This window comes from Ornithorhynchus anatinus, chromosome 5 (assembly GCF_004115215.2).
Source record: "Ornithorhynchus anatinus isolate Pmale09 chromosome 5, mOrnAna1.pri.v4, whole genome shotgun sequence".
Taxonomy (NCBI): domain Eukaryota; kingdom Metazoa; phylum Chordata; class Mammalia; order Monotremata; family Ornithorhynchidae; genus Ornithorhynchus; species Ornithorhynchus anatinus.
Window position 1 is genome coordinate 92,352,119 of NC_041732.1, and position 14,515 is coordinate 92,366,633.

Sequence of the window (14,515 nt, forward strand, 5' to 3'; positions counted from 1 at the left end):
TTAGAACAGTGCTCTGCACATAGTAAGCACTTAACAAATACCAACATTATTTTTACTATTATTCTCTGGGCCTCAGTTACCTCATCATCTGTAAAAAGGGGATTAAGACTGTGAGCCCCACGTGGGATAACCTGATCACCTTATAACCCTCCAGCACTTAGAACAGTGCTTTGCACATAGTAAACATTTAACAAATATCATCATTACTGAGATTAGTACAGTGGTCTGCACACAGTAATCGCTCAATAAATACAATTGAATGAATTTATTGAGGGTTTACTATGTGCAGAGCACTGTACTAAGCACTTGGGAGAGTACATACAACGATAAACAGACACATTCCCTGCCCACAACGAGTTTACAGTCTAGATGGAGGGACAGTCATTAATAGAAATAATTAAATTGCAGATATGTACGTAAGTACTGTGGGGCTGGGAGGGGGTATGAATAAAGGGAGACAGGGCCAGGGCCCCAGAGGAGGTGGTGGAAGAAAAGGAAAAGAGGGCTTAGTCAGGGAAGACCTCTTGGAGGAGATTTGCCTTAATAAGGCTTTGAAGGTGGGGGGAGAGTAATTATCTGTAAGATTTGAGAAGGGAGGGCGTCCCAGGCCAGAGGCAGAACACGGGCGAGAAGTTGGCGATGAGAAAGACAAGATCGAGAAACTGTACTTTTACTACGGGTTAACTATCAGTGATATCATCTTTAAATATGAAAGAATATATACATAATATGTTCTATATTTATATATTAGATGTAGTTTTATTTTATATGATATTTTATACAATATATTATATATTGATTCATATACCACGTGCAATTTTGAATTATATAATCTATTACATATCATATTACACATTCCTTCTTATATAAAGATAATGTCATCTATACCAAGTTAACCTATGTGTGGACGAGTAGCTGAAAAGGCAGATGTGAGAATAAAAATCCTGACTACACTGCAGTCCCTAGTTGTGCTGAAATTGAATTTATCCCTGGTCTAGGAGGCCAGTGCCATATCCACAGTTAGTAGTAGTTGTAATATTATTTATTGATTCCCCTCTGGGTGCACTGAACTGTAACTAAACCAAGAATTGAAACATCTCCTGTCCTCTGAGTGCTTACACCCTAATGATGGACACAGGCATACAAATATTTCGTGGCTCACTGGAAAGAGCCCGGGCTTTGGAGTCAGAGGTCATGGGTTTGAATGCCGGCTCTGCCACTTGTCAGCTGTGTGACTGTGGGCAAGTCACTTTACTTCTCTGTGCCTCAGTTACCTCATCTGTAAAATGGGGATGAAGACTGTGAGCCCCACGTGGGACAACCTGATTCCCCTGTGTCTACCCCAGCGCTTAGAACAGTGCTCTGCACGTAGTAAGCGCTTAACAAATACCAACATTATTATTATTATTAAATATTTACAAATAGAATAACCAGAATAACAATTGAGTAGACACATATAGAAAAGCACTGGTGTTTGGTTTAAGAACATAAATGCTAGCAATGGCTGGTGGGGTTGTAGGAATTGGAGATCTGGAAATTAACTGAGGAAGACTTGTTGGCAGAGGTGAGATTTTAGGAAGGCTTTGATCATGAGCAGAGTTGTAGTCTGGGGAAGGAGAGAGGGAGTCTCAGGCTGGGGGAACGGTGGAGCAAGGAGATCAAGGTAGCAGAGTGGACAGCAAGGTAGAGTTTGCAGATTAGCTTGGAGAAATGAAGAGAGCATGCTGGGGAGAAGCAGGTGAAGAGAACAGATGTGCAATCAATCAATCGTATTTGTTGAGCTCTAACTGTATGCAGAGCACTGCACTAAATATTTGGGAGAGTGCAATATAACAGAGTTGGTAGACATGTTCCCTGCCCACAAGGGAACATGCGAAAAAGGAGGGAGCTCCGGGCCAGAAGTAAGACATGGGAGAGAGATCAGCAGCGAGGCAGACGAGACTGAGGTACAGTGAGCATGTTGGCAGTAGAGAAGCCAAGTGTACGGGCTGGATTGTAGTAGGAAATCAGGGAAGTAAGGTAGGAGTGGGTAAGGTGACCTTAAGCTAGTCTAGTGACAGAGGGTTAAATGAGCTTACGTTAGTCTAGTGTAAGATGGTTAAATTGGTGGAAGGCCTTGAAGCCAGTTGTGAGAAAATTTTGCTTGATGCAGGGGGTAACTGGAAACCAGAGGGCTTTGAGTACTGGAGAGCTGTGTGCTAAGTGCACAGAAGATGATCCTTGTAGAAGGGTGTAGTAGCCACTGGAGCAGAAAGAGGCTGGAGGCAGGGAAACCAGCAAGAAGGCTGATACAATAATCTAGTTTCACTACGACCAGAGCTTGGACCAGGGTGAGAGCTATTTGGATAGAGAGGAAAGGAAATGTTGTGTACCCTACGAATTTCTTGAGGGCAGGGATCATGTCTAGTAATTCTATTATATTCTCTCAATTAATCAATCACATTTATTGAATGCTTACTGTGTGCCGAATACTATACTTAATGCTTAGGAGAGTACAATATAACAATATAATGGACACATTCCCTGCCTACAAGGAGTTTACAGTCTAGAGGGAGAGACAAACATTAATGTAAATAAATCAGTGATATAACAATAAATAACAATAATTATGGTATTTGTTAAGCACTGTACTAAGTGCTGGGGTAGACACAAGGAAGTCAGGTTGAACACAATCTCTGCCCTGCAAGGGGCTCACAGTCTTAATCCCCAATTTATAGATGAGGTACCAGGCACAGAGAAGTGAAATGACTTGCCCAAGGCCACACAGCAGACAAGTGGTGTGTACATAAGTAGCAGGGGGCTGAGGGTGGAGTGAATAAAGGCTTCAAAGACAATTAATAATAATAATGTTGGTATTTGTTAAGCACTTACTATGTGCAGAGCACTGTTCTAAGCGCTGGGGTAAACACAGGGGAATCAGGTTGTCCCACGTGGGGCTCACAGTCTTAATCCCCATTTTACAGATGAGGGAACTGAGGCACAGAGAAGTTAAGTGACTCGCCCACAGTCACACAGCTGACAAGTGGCAGAGCTGGGATTCAAACTCATGAGCCCTGACTCCAAAGCCCGTGCTCTTTCCACTGAGCCACGCTGCTTCTCAATTGCAAGGCAATTCAGAAGGCAGTGGGAGAAGAGGAAATGAGAGCTTTGTCAGGGAAGGCCTCTTGGAGGAGATGAAGTTTTAGAAAGGCTATGAAGGTAGGGGAGAGTGATCGTCTGTTGGAATATGAAGGGGGAGGGAGTTCCAGGCCAGAAGTAAGACATGGGAGAGAGATCAGCAGCGAGGCAGGTGAGATTGAGGTACAGTGAGCATGTTGGCAGTAGAGAAGCCAAATGTGCGGGCTGGATTGTAGTAGGAAATCAGCGAAGTAAGGTAGAAGTGGGTGAGGTGATTGAGTGCTTCAAAGCCTATGGTAAAAAGTTTCTGTTTGATGTGTAGGTGGATGGGCAACTACTGGACGTTTCTGAGGATTTAATAGGATTTAATAGCAGGTGCGCAAGCAATCTAGAAATCAATCAACAGTATTTAATGTCTGCAAATATTGTAGAGGAAGAACCACTGGGGTCAGGTGACAGGTTGAATATGAGGCTTAGAAAGAGAGGGAGGACTCAAGGATAATGTCCATGTTTATGGATTTGAGAGATAGGGAAGATGGTAGTGTGGCCAACTGTAATGGGAAAGTTAGGTGGAGGGGAGGATTTGAGAGGGAAGATGAGGAGTTCAGTTTTGGACATATTGAACTGGAGGAGCCAGCTGACATCCATGGAGAGATGTTCAAGAGGCAGGAGAAAATGTGAGAGTGCAGAGGAAGAGAGAGGTCATTCATTCATTCAGTCGTATTTATTGAGCGCTTACTGTGTGCTGCGTAGAGCGGGGCATTCTGAGAGAGTTGTGTCCATGGTGTTGCTATGGGCCGGAAACAGCTCAACAGCATAAGCCAAGACAAGACTGTATGTTGAGCACTGTGCTAAGCACTTGGGAAAGTATGATACAGCAATAAAGAGTTCTGATCCCTGCCCATAACAAGTTCACAGTCTAGTCTGGGTAGACAGACATCAGTACAAATAAACAGAAATCAATATAAATAAATAAAATTACAGATATATACATAAGTGCTGTGGGGTAGGGAGAGGGGAGAAGAGCAAAGGGAGCAAGTCAGGCCGAGGCAGAAGGGAGTGGAAGAGGAGAAAAGTGGGGCTTAGTCTGGAAGGGCCTCTTGGAAGAGCTGTGCCTTCAGTAAGGCTTTGAAGCAGGGGAGAATAATTGTCTGGTGGATTTGAGGAGGGAAGACATTCCAGGCCAGAGGTAGGACATGTGCCACGGGTTGGTGGTGAGGCAGGCGAGATTGAGGCACAGTGATAAGGTTACCACCAGAGGAGTGTGTGCAGTTTAGGTTATAGAAGGAGAGAAGCAAGGTGAGATAGGAGAGGTCGAGGTGACGAATTGTTTTAAAGCCAATGGTGAGGAGTTTTTGTTTGGTTTGGAGGTGGATAGACAACCGCTGGAGATTTTTGAGGAGGGGGGGGTGACATGTTCTGAACATTTCTGTAGAAAGATGATCCAGGCAACAGCGTGAAGTATGGACTGGAGTGGGAGAGGCAGTTTGGGAGGTCAGCAAGGAGACTGATGCATTAATCTAGGCGGGATTGGATGAGTGACTGCATTAACATGATAGTAGTTTGGATGGAGAGGCTTGGAGAGGTAGATTTGGGTGTCGTCTGCAGGGAGGTGACGGTTAACACCATGGCTTTCCTCCAATTTTCTCAAGCCAGCATTTCAGACTAGAGCAAAGGTTTGCATCTTGAACCCAAAATCTGCCCTAGCCTTGCCTTGCGGCTGCTGGGACAACTAACTCCTCTGGTTTTAGGAGGTTAAGGAAGTTGGAGGAAACAGGGTTGGGGAAGGGTCATGGATCCAGCAGGGTCTTAGCCAAGTGAAAAATTGCCCTTCCTAGATATGTGAGACTCAGGGCTTCTGGCTCCCAGGCGTTTGCTCAGGCTCAGGGATTCTGGGCAGTTATAACAGCTCTGGGAAGATAATGAAAGGGAGACTGGAGAAGAATGATGGGACTGGGAGGAACCTGAGAAGACAGCAGGGGGCCAGAGTTCTGAAATCAGGCCAAGGAAAGGGACATCAGTCCTGAGCCCAGGAGTGCCATAGGGTGAGTAGGGTGAGAAGCAGCATAGCCTAGTAGAAAGAGCATGGGCCAGGGAATCAGAAGCACCTGGGTTCAAATCCTGACCCTGCCGCTTTTGTTCAGTGTAACCACGGGCGAGTTATCTAATTTATCTGTGCCTCATCTGGAAAATGGGGATGTTGTCCACCCTTTCCTCTCCATCCAAACTGCTACCACGTTAATCCAGTCACTCATTCTATCCCGCCTTGATTACTCTATCAGCTTCCTTTCTGATCTCCATGACTCATCTCTCTCACCACTCCAGTCCATATTTCACTCTGCTGCCTGGATCATTTTTCTACAAATACATTCAGACCATGTTTCCCCACTCCTCAGGAACCTCCAAATGGTTGCCCATCCACCTCCACATTGAACAGCAATTTCTCACCATTGGCTTTGAAGCTGTCCATCACCTTGCCCCTTCCTTCCTCACCTCGCTACCCTCCTACTACAACTCAGCCTGCACACTTCGATCCTCTACTGCCAACCTACTCACTGTACCTCGATCTTGTCTATCTGGCTACTGACCTCTCACTCACATCCTGCCTCTGGCCTGGAACACCCTCCTACTACAACCCAGCCTGCACACTTCACTCCTCTACTGCCAACCTACTTACTGTACCTCGATCTCATCTATCTCGCTACTGACCTCTTGCCCACATCCTGCCTCTGGCCTGGAACACCCTCCTCCCTCATATCCAGCAGACTATTACTCTCAGCCCCTTAAAAGCCTTTTTGAAGGCACATCTCCTCCAAGAGGCCTTCCTTAAATAAGCCCTCTTTTCCTTTTCTTCGACTCCCTTCTGTGCCATCCTTACTCCCTTTATTCATCCCCCCTCCCAGCTCACAGCCCCAGTATATTTATTTATATTAATGTCTATTTCTACTTCTAGACTGTAAGCTCACTGTGGGCAGGGAATGTGTCTGTTATATTGTACTCTCCCTAGCACCTAGTATGGTGCTCTGAACATAGTAAGTACTCAATAAATACGATTGACTGACTGCTGACTGACATGGACTGTGTCCAACCTGATTAACTTGTATCTACCCTAACACTCAGTACGGTATCTGGCATATAGTAAGCGCCTAACAAATAGCATAACAAAAGTGAGGACATGTGGACAGGGATCTGATGCCTCCACACAAAATCATTTATTATAGAAATGAGGGCCTTTCAGGAAGTGTGGTGATGGCATTTTGGGGGTTGGTGAAATGAACAAGTCCACTAAGAGCTGTATTTCATTTATCCCTTGTCTTTTGCCATGAAGTGAAAGGCGGTTAAAACAACATAGAACTAGCAAATTCCACCCATTCAATTCAATTCATGATAGGGAGTTCAGGTTCTTATCTCTCTAAAAGCAAACTCAGTCACTTAAAACTTGACATTCAGGTTGATATAAAAATCTCACAAAAAATAACCCATCTGGTTTTCGATTTAGTAACTTCTTAAACTGCAAACAAGAATTCCTAACGGCATGTAACAGAGCCTGTTTTCTGAAGGTTAAAAATACATTTCAATGCATAGTAAGCCAATTTGCACAGAAAAGCATTCATGATCTGATAGTGGGAACTGCACTTTAAAAAAGGCAGCACTTTCAACAATTGATTTATGAAAGAAAGTTATTCATTTTTTCTAAACTGATGGAAACAGTAGAACAATGCAATTTCCTTCAAGGGAAGCTCAATAACTAGGCATTTACTAAGGTAGTCCTCTTTTCTAAATCTGAGTATTTCCTCTCTTTATGAGGGCATATTTATAAATATTAATTTCTGCTAGTTTTCAATTTTGTTTGGTAGCAACTTTGGAAGCTGAAACCACATTTGAAAAAAAAAAGATGACCTGGCTCTTGTAAATCAAAGGCCTCTGTATATAGCCCTGGTTTTGAAAATCGCTACCAGGCCTCAGAAGGCTGGAAGGGGACCCAGTTCGGCCTTCCCGGTACCGATGGTGGGGAGGTGGATTGAGGGAAGCCAATTACTGCACTGACTGCAACTCCTGTGTTCCCCTCTGCTCCCACAGTGTCCTTCTAGCGAAAAGCTGAAAGCAAAACTACATAAAAAGTGTTCGAGTGTATGTCTTCCAAGGTGACACTTCTTCAGAAAAAGAATTGCATAAGCCACTGCTAGCACAAAAGCACCTTGCTGATCTTTCCCCGGAGTGACTCCCTTACTTTCACTCCAGGGTTTAAAAATCAGAGTAGATTATCAGGGAATCTAGATTGCTTCCCCCACACTGATTTGGTGAGCCTGGAAAGGTGCCCTTCAACTGGCCCAGGAAAGAGGTTTTACCTTTTAAGGGCTTTTTCTAATCCTAACCTAATTAATGACGGCAGAAAGGATATTTTTTTTTCCTCCCTGGTTAAAAACCACTCAGATTGAAGTGGGACAAAGTTCAGGAGGCCGAAGAAGGAGCCAAAAGCAGAGTTGTGGTGGTTTCCTGCCTGAACATGTGGACAAGGAATTCTTCTGAAGGAGAACCTCAATGCCCCCTAGTGTTCTCCCAACTGAGTTCTCCCTGAAAACTCAGATGCCAATCAATTGTACTTATTGAGCGCTTACTCTGTGGGGAGCACTGTACTGAGAGCTTGGGAGAGTACAGCATAATAATGATGATGATGATATTTGTTAAGTGCTTACTATGTACCAGGCACCGTACTAAACGCTGGGTGGTTACAGGTAAATCCAGTTGGACACAGTCCCTGTCCCACGTGGGGTTCACAGTCTCAATCTCCATTTTACAGAGGTAACTGAGATGTAGAGAAGTGAAGTGACTTGGCCAGGGACACACAGTAGAAAAATGGCAGAGCTGGGATTAGAACCCAAGATCTTCTGACTCCCAGGCTAGTGCTGTATTCATTGGCCCATGCTCTATCCACTATCCCATGCTGCTTCTCATAATAGAGCTTGGGAGAGTACAGTATAGTAACTGTGATATTTGTTGCCAAGCACTGTACTAAGTGCTGGGGTGGATACAAGCGAATCAGTTGGAAACAGTCACTGTCCCACGTGGGGCTCACAGGTCTCAATCCCTATATTACAGATGAGATAACTGAGGCATACAGAAGTGAAGTGACTTGTCCAAGGTCATACAGCAAACAAGTGGCAGAATCAGGATTAGAGCCCATGGCTTTTTGACTCCCAGGCCCATGCTCTATCCACTACGCCATGCTCCTTCTCAGTATTACAGAACTGGTAGAAACATTCCTTGCCCTTAAGGAACTTACGGTCTAGAGGAAATGTCGACAAGAGTCTAGACAAGAATGGAAAAGAATCAATAATATTTAATGAGTACTTACTATGTGCAGAGCACTGTACTAAGTGCTTGATAGAGTACAATATAATGGAGTCGGTAGGCACGTTCCCTGCCCACAACAAGCTTACATTGTAGAGGGGAAGACAGACATAAATATAAATAGATTAAAAAATGGATATATACATTAGTGCTATGGGGCTTAGGGAGGGAGGAATAAAGGATGAAAATCCCAGTGCAAGGACAATACAGAAGGGAGTGGTGTATTCATTCAATCAATAGTATTTATTGAGCGCTTACTCTGTGCAAAGCACTATGCTAAGCACTTAGTGGATAAAGCTCGAGTCTGAGAGCCGGAGGACCTTGGTTCTAATCCCAGCTCTGCCACTTGCCTACTGGGTGACTTTGGGCAAGTCAGTTCATTTCTCTGGGCCTCAGTTTTCTCAAGTGCCTCCTGCTTAGACAATGAGCCTCATGTGGGGCAGGGACTATGTCCAGTATGATTAACTTGTATCTATCCCAGGGCTTAGAACAATACTCGACACATAGAAAGGACTTAACAAATACCACAATTATTATTATTATAAATGTAGACTGGGGTGAGGAAACACAGAAGACAGGGAGGACAGCCAGGAGGCAGGTGCATTAATCAAGGAGGGATAGGAAAAGTGCCTGGAGCAGTTCGGATATAGAGGAATGGCGGATTTTGCGATGTTGCGAAGGTAGGACAGGATTTGATATCAGATCGTACTGTAACTCTGTTGTATTGCATTCTCCTAAGTGCTTAGTACAGTGTTCTGCCCATAGTGAGAACTCAATAAATATGAGAACTCAATAAATACCACTTATCTAATGACTGATCGGGTAAGTTCAATCAGTCAATAGCTTTTATTGCAGAGCACTGTACCAAACACTTGTGAGAGTAATAATAATAATGATAACTGTGGCATTTGTTAAGCATTTACTATGTACCAGGCACTGTACTGAGCACTAGGATGGATTCAAGCAAATTGGGTTGGACACAGTCCCTGTCCCATATGGGGCTCACAGTCTTAATCCCAGTTTTACAAATGAGGTAACTGAGGTATAGAGAAGTTGTGTTTGCCCAAGGTTTCACAACAGACAAGTGGCAGTGCTGGGATTAAAACCCAGGTCCTTCTGACTCCCAGGCCCGTGCTCTAGCCATTAGGCCATGTTGTTTTCAGCACAATAGAGTACAATGGAATTAGTAACTCATAGCAGAAGTTGAGTGAAACAGAAAGGCTACTGACTTCTCAGAGTTTCTGTTTGGTGTGTCCTATTTCTGCTGACCCAAGGACCGACCTCATAGGGCCTCAGAGCTGGGTGGTGGTGCCAAAAACTGGGGAGACCAATTGCTGAGACCAATTGCTGCCTCTCTATCTTTCTCCCTTTACAGCCCTCTTATAAATGTGCACAAAGGGTAAATAGGAACAATCAAATTGTGTTGGCATAGTTGTGTTGGTACAGCTGGTCAGTGTTGGACACGTGGTTTTCTGTGTGATTAGATGGTGAGGTCTTTGAACCTGTTTTGGGAAATACTGGGGCATGGGAGAGCACAAATCCTGGTGTTTCAGAGTGATTGATTTTTTGGATTACACTACCCACATTTCTAGAATAATTGCTAAATCTCCACGACTCCAGTGAAGGCATAGTTTAAAGCAGATGGTTGAGAGTCATTTCCAGGCTTCGGGAATGGCCAAAGCGTCCATTCATTAACCCTTGGGTAGACATCCACAGACTTAACTTACGGAAATAAACAGTTGAGTATTTAAAGCAGTGTGGGCCTAGGGGATAGAGCACGGGCCTGGGAGTCAAGTCAGAAGGACCTGGGTTCTAATTCTGCCTCTGCCACTCGTCTGCTGTGTGACCTTGGGCAAGTCACTTAACTTCTCTGTGTCTCAATTACTTCATCTATAAAATGGGGATTAAGACTGGGAATTCCATTTGAGACATGAATTGGATCCAACCTGATTAGCAAGTATCTACCCCAGCACTTAGTACAGTTCCTGGCATATAGAAAGTACTTAACAAATACCATAAAAGAAAAAAACCGAACAACCCAAAAATGAAAAACCTGGATTCTCCCTCCCACAGGCAGGACACCAAGCTGATCTGAGCCTGTTAGGACCAGTTATCCCTAGGCAGGTCTGAGCCAGACTCTATTTTTTTATACAGTATCTGTATAAAAATTCAATTTTTTTATACAGTATATGCCAAGCACTGTATTAAGTGCTGAGGTAGATACAACTTCATCAGGCCAGACACAGTCCATGCCCCACATGGGGCTCACAGTCTTCATCGCCATTTTCCAAATGAGTTAACTGAGGCCCACAGAAGTGAAGTGACTTGCCCAAGGCCATAAAGTAGATGAGTGGTGGAGCAAGGATTAGAATCCAAGTCCTCTGACTCCCAGGTCCGTGCTCTATCCACTAGGCCATGCTGCTTCTCATGGTGTTTCATGAGTCTCCTGAAAAGTGTGTGAGAGTTTGATGGTGCTCAGGACTCCAGCCAATTCTCTCTCTAGAGTGAATTCATTCTATAACCTCTGTAAACCAAAACAGTTCCCCAATGGAGAAGGTTTGGGAGGAGTCTATAACATTTTTAAAAAGTCAAAAGTAAGGGAGAAGGCCCCTGTCAGGGACGCACCGAGAGATTTTCCAGTTCTTTATCAGGCTTAGCTATGGGAGGGAGAGTCAAGCAGAGGTTCCATTCCTAGCTTGGACAGTGGCTAGTGAGTGGAAGGTAATCTGCTACAAGTCAAAACTCACCTGTGCTGGGCAGCGGCAGCATGGAAGAGAGTCGAGGGTAGAGACTCAAGTTGACTGCGGGGAAGGAGGCCTTGGTAAACCACTTCCTTATTTTTACTAAGGAAACTCTATGGCTACACTATCAGAACGATTGCTGATGGAGGTGAGGCGTTTTGGGAGAGATGTGTCCATTACATAACTATGGGTCCGCGATGACTCGACAGCATAAGACAAGACAAGGGAGAAGGAGAAAGGATACCCTTTCTTCCCCTGCTCCCCTCTGGTGTGGCTGGTAGAACCAACTTGGCTTCAGACTAAACTGAAGGTTCGTGGAAGAATCCAACCTTCTCTCTGGCTGGGAGACCTGGGCCCGACCTAAATATCACTTCCTTTCAAACCATTTTTCCTTCTGGCTCTCGGTTCCTTCTGAGACCTGTTATCTGTGACCTTTTGACACTTGATATCTGCCCCAGGCCCAGCCCCATGACACTTAGGTCGATAGCTGTAGATTATGTATTATAGGTTATTTGCTAATATCAATGTCTGTCTCCCTCTCTAGACTGTAAACTCATTCTGAGCAGGGAACGCATCCACTAATTCTCTTCTATTATACTCTTCCAAGCATTTAGGACAGTGCCCTGCACAGTATTATTATTATTATCCAAGTGCCATTGAGTTATTGCCAATTTATAGCAACTCTATGGATAATTTTTCTCCAGAGCGTCCTGTCTTCTGCCATAATCTGTAAGCTTTCTAACTGCTCTTCCATTATGGTTGTTATGATCTCTATCCATCTAGCTGCTGGTCTTCCACATTTTCCTTGGATTTTTCCTAGCATTCATGTCTTCTCCAGAGAATTAGTCCTCCTGATTATGTGTCCAAAATATGCTAATCTAAGTCGAGTCATTTGGCCTTCCAAAGACCACTTTGACTTAATTTGCTCCAAAATCCATTTGTTTGCTTCTCGGGCCATCCATGGTATTCACAAAAGCCTTCTCCAACCCCACAGTTCAAAAAATCGATGCTCTTTCTATCCTGTTTTTTCACTGTCCAGCTTTCGGATCCATTCGTTGGCACCGGAAACACCATCTAATTGACAATTTGTAATTTTGTGCCAGTTGTGGCAAAAGTGCACATAGTAAGCCCTCAATAAATACCACCTGAATGATTGATTGATTCCTTCTTCTTAAGGAGTTTCATCAGCTTCAGCTACGTGTCAATTGACATCAAAGAGCAAATCAGGATCTCCATCAAGGAGAGCCTGGCATATAGTTAGCTCACCAGTGTTGAAGCAATGCTTATTGCAACACAGCTTAGCAGGGTGGGGCATATAAGGGGAGTGATTGATTCATTGATTGATTGATGGAGAAGGAGGTGGTGGGGAAGGGAAGTATCTCCTCCCTATGCTGTGTGCTGGGACACTGCTGAGCGTCCTTACCCAGGGTAAATTCTCATTCACACTGAAAGTGCATGAGACTACGTGTACTTTTGTGCCTGACACTAAATGGCATTGGGGCACACAGCTGAAGTGTGCAGCAGACAGAGGCTCCAATCCCTAAGATAGTCTTCCTACCAGCTCCACCACTTGTCTGCTGGGTGACCTCGGGCAAGTCACTTTATTTCTCTGTGCCCCAGCTCCCTCATCTATAAATTGGGGATTAAGACTGGGAGCCCCCTGTGGGACAGAGACTGTGTCCAACCTGATTAGCTTGTATCTTTCCCAGCACTTAGAACAGTGCTCGACGAATACCATCATTATCATTATGATTATACCCGGAATCTGGCAGAGCCATTTGTAGGTGGAGGGACGTCTCCTCCGAGATGCCTTCCCAGACTAAGCTCCACTTTTCCTCATCTCCCACTCCCTTCTGCATTGCCCTGAATTGCTCCCTCTGCTCTTTCTCTGTCCCAACCCCAAAGCACTTATGTACATATATGTCATTTTATTTATTCGTATTGATGTCTGTCTCCCCCCTGCCAGACTGTGAACTCATTGTGGGCAAGGAATATCACTGTTTATTATTGTATAATAATAATGTTGGTATTTGTTAAACGCTTACTATGTGCAGAGCACTGTTCTAAGCACTGGGGTATATAGGGTAATCAGGTTGTCCCACATGAGGCTCACAGTCTTAATCCCCGTTTTACAGATGAGGTAACTGAGGCACAGAGAAGTTAAGTGACTTGCCCACAGTCACACAGCTGACAAGTGGCATAGTAGGGATTCGAACCCATGACCTCTGACTCCCAAGCCCATGCTCTTTCCACTGAGCCACGCTGCTTCTCTAATAGTTATAGTTTCCCAAGTGCTTAGTACAGTGCTCTGCACACAGTAAGCACTCAATAAATACAATTGAATGAAAGAATGAATGGAGTGGGGGTGGGTTCTAGTCAGTGCTGTTTCTCCACTGGACAGTAGTTCTGCCCCCTCACCCCAAACCGGGCTTGTGAATCATCGAGTCACATTTCCCCACTTGTCCAAAACCTTCACCGTTGCTCATTCCTCTCCACAGCAAGCAGAAACTGCTGACCATCGGCCTGATGGTCCCCTGTTCTCCCGTCTTCTTAACCTCATTCTTCTCTCACCGCACCCCACCTCACAGGCTATATTTCTCCCAAACCAACCTCCTCACTGTCCCTCATTCCCATCTTCCCCAAGGTCAACCTCTTGCTCATGCCATTCCTCTGTTGATAGCGCCCTTTCCCTTCACATCTGACAGTCCACTACTCTCCCCTACTAAAACCACATCATAATAGTAGTCTTTTTTAAATGCTTACTATGTGCCAAGCATTGTAGTAAGGGCTGGGGTATATATAGGATAATCAGGTCAGACTCAGCCCCTGTCCCACATGGGACTTACAGTCTAATTGGAGGGAGAACAGATATTGAATCCCCATTTTCCCAATGTGGAAACTAAGACACAGAGAAGTGACTTCTACAAGGCCAACTGAGAGGCAGCATGGCCTAGTGGATAGAGTCAGAAGGACCTGGGTTCCAATTCCAGCTCCACCACTTATCTGCTGTGTGACTTTGAGCAAATCACTTAACTTTTCTGTGCCTCACTTTCCTCATCTATAGAATGGGGATTAAGATTGTGAGCCTCATGTAGGAGATGAACTGTATCCAACCTGCTTATCTTGTACCTACTCCAGTGCTTACTAATGCCTAGCACACCGTAAGTGCTTAGCAAATGCCAGAAAAAAACAACAAAAGATAAAACTTGTTCAAAGTCACCCAGCAGGCAAGTGACAGGGCTGGGATTAGAACCCAGGTCCTCGGTCTCCATTTCACTCATTCCACTAAGGCTTGCTGCTTCTCA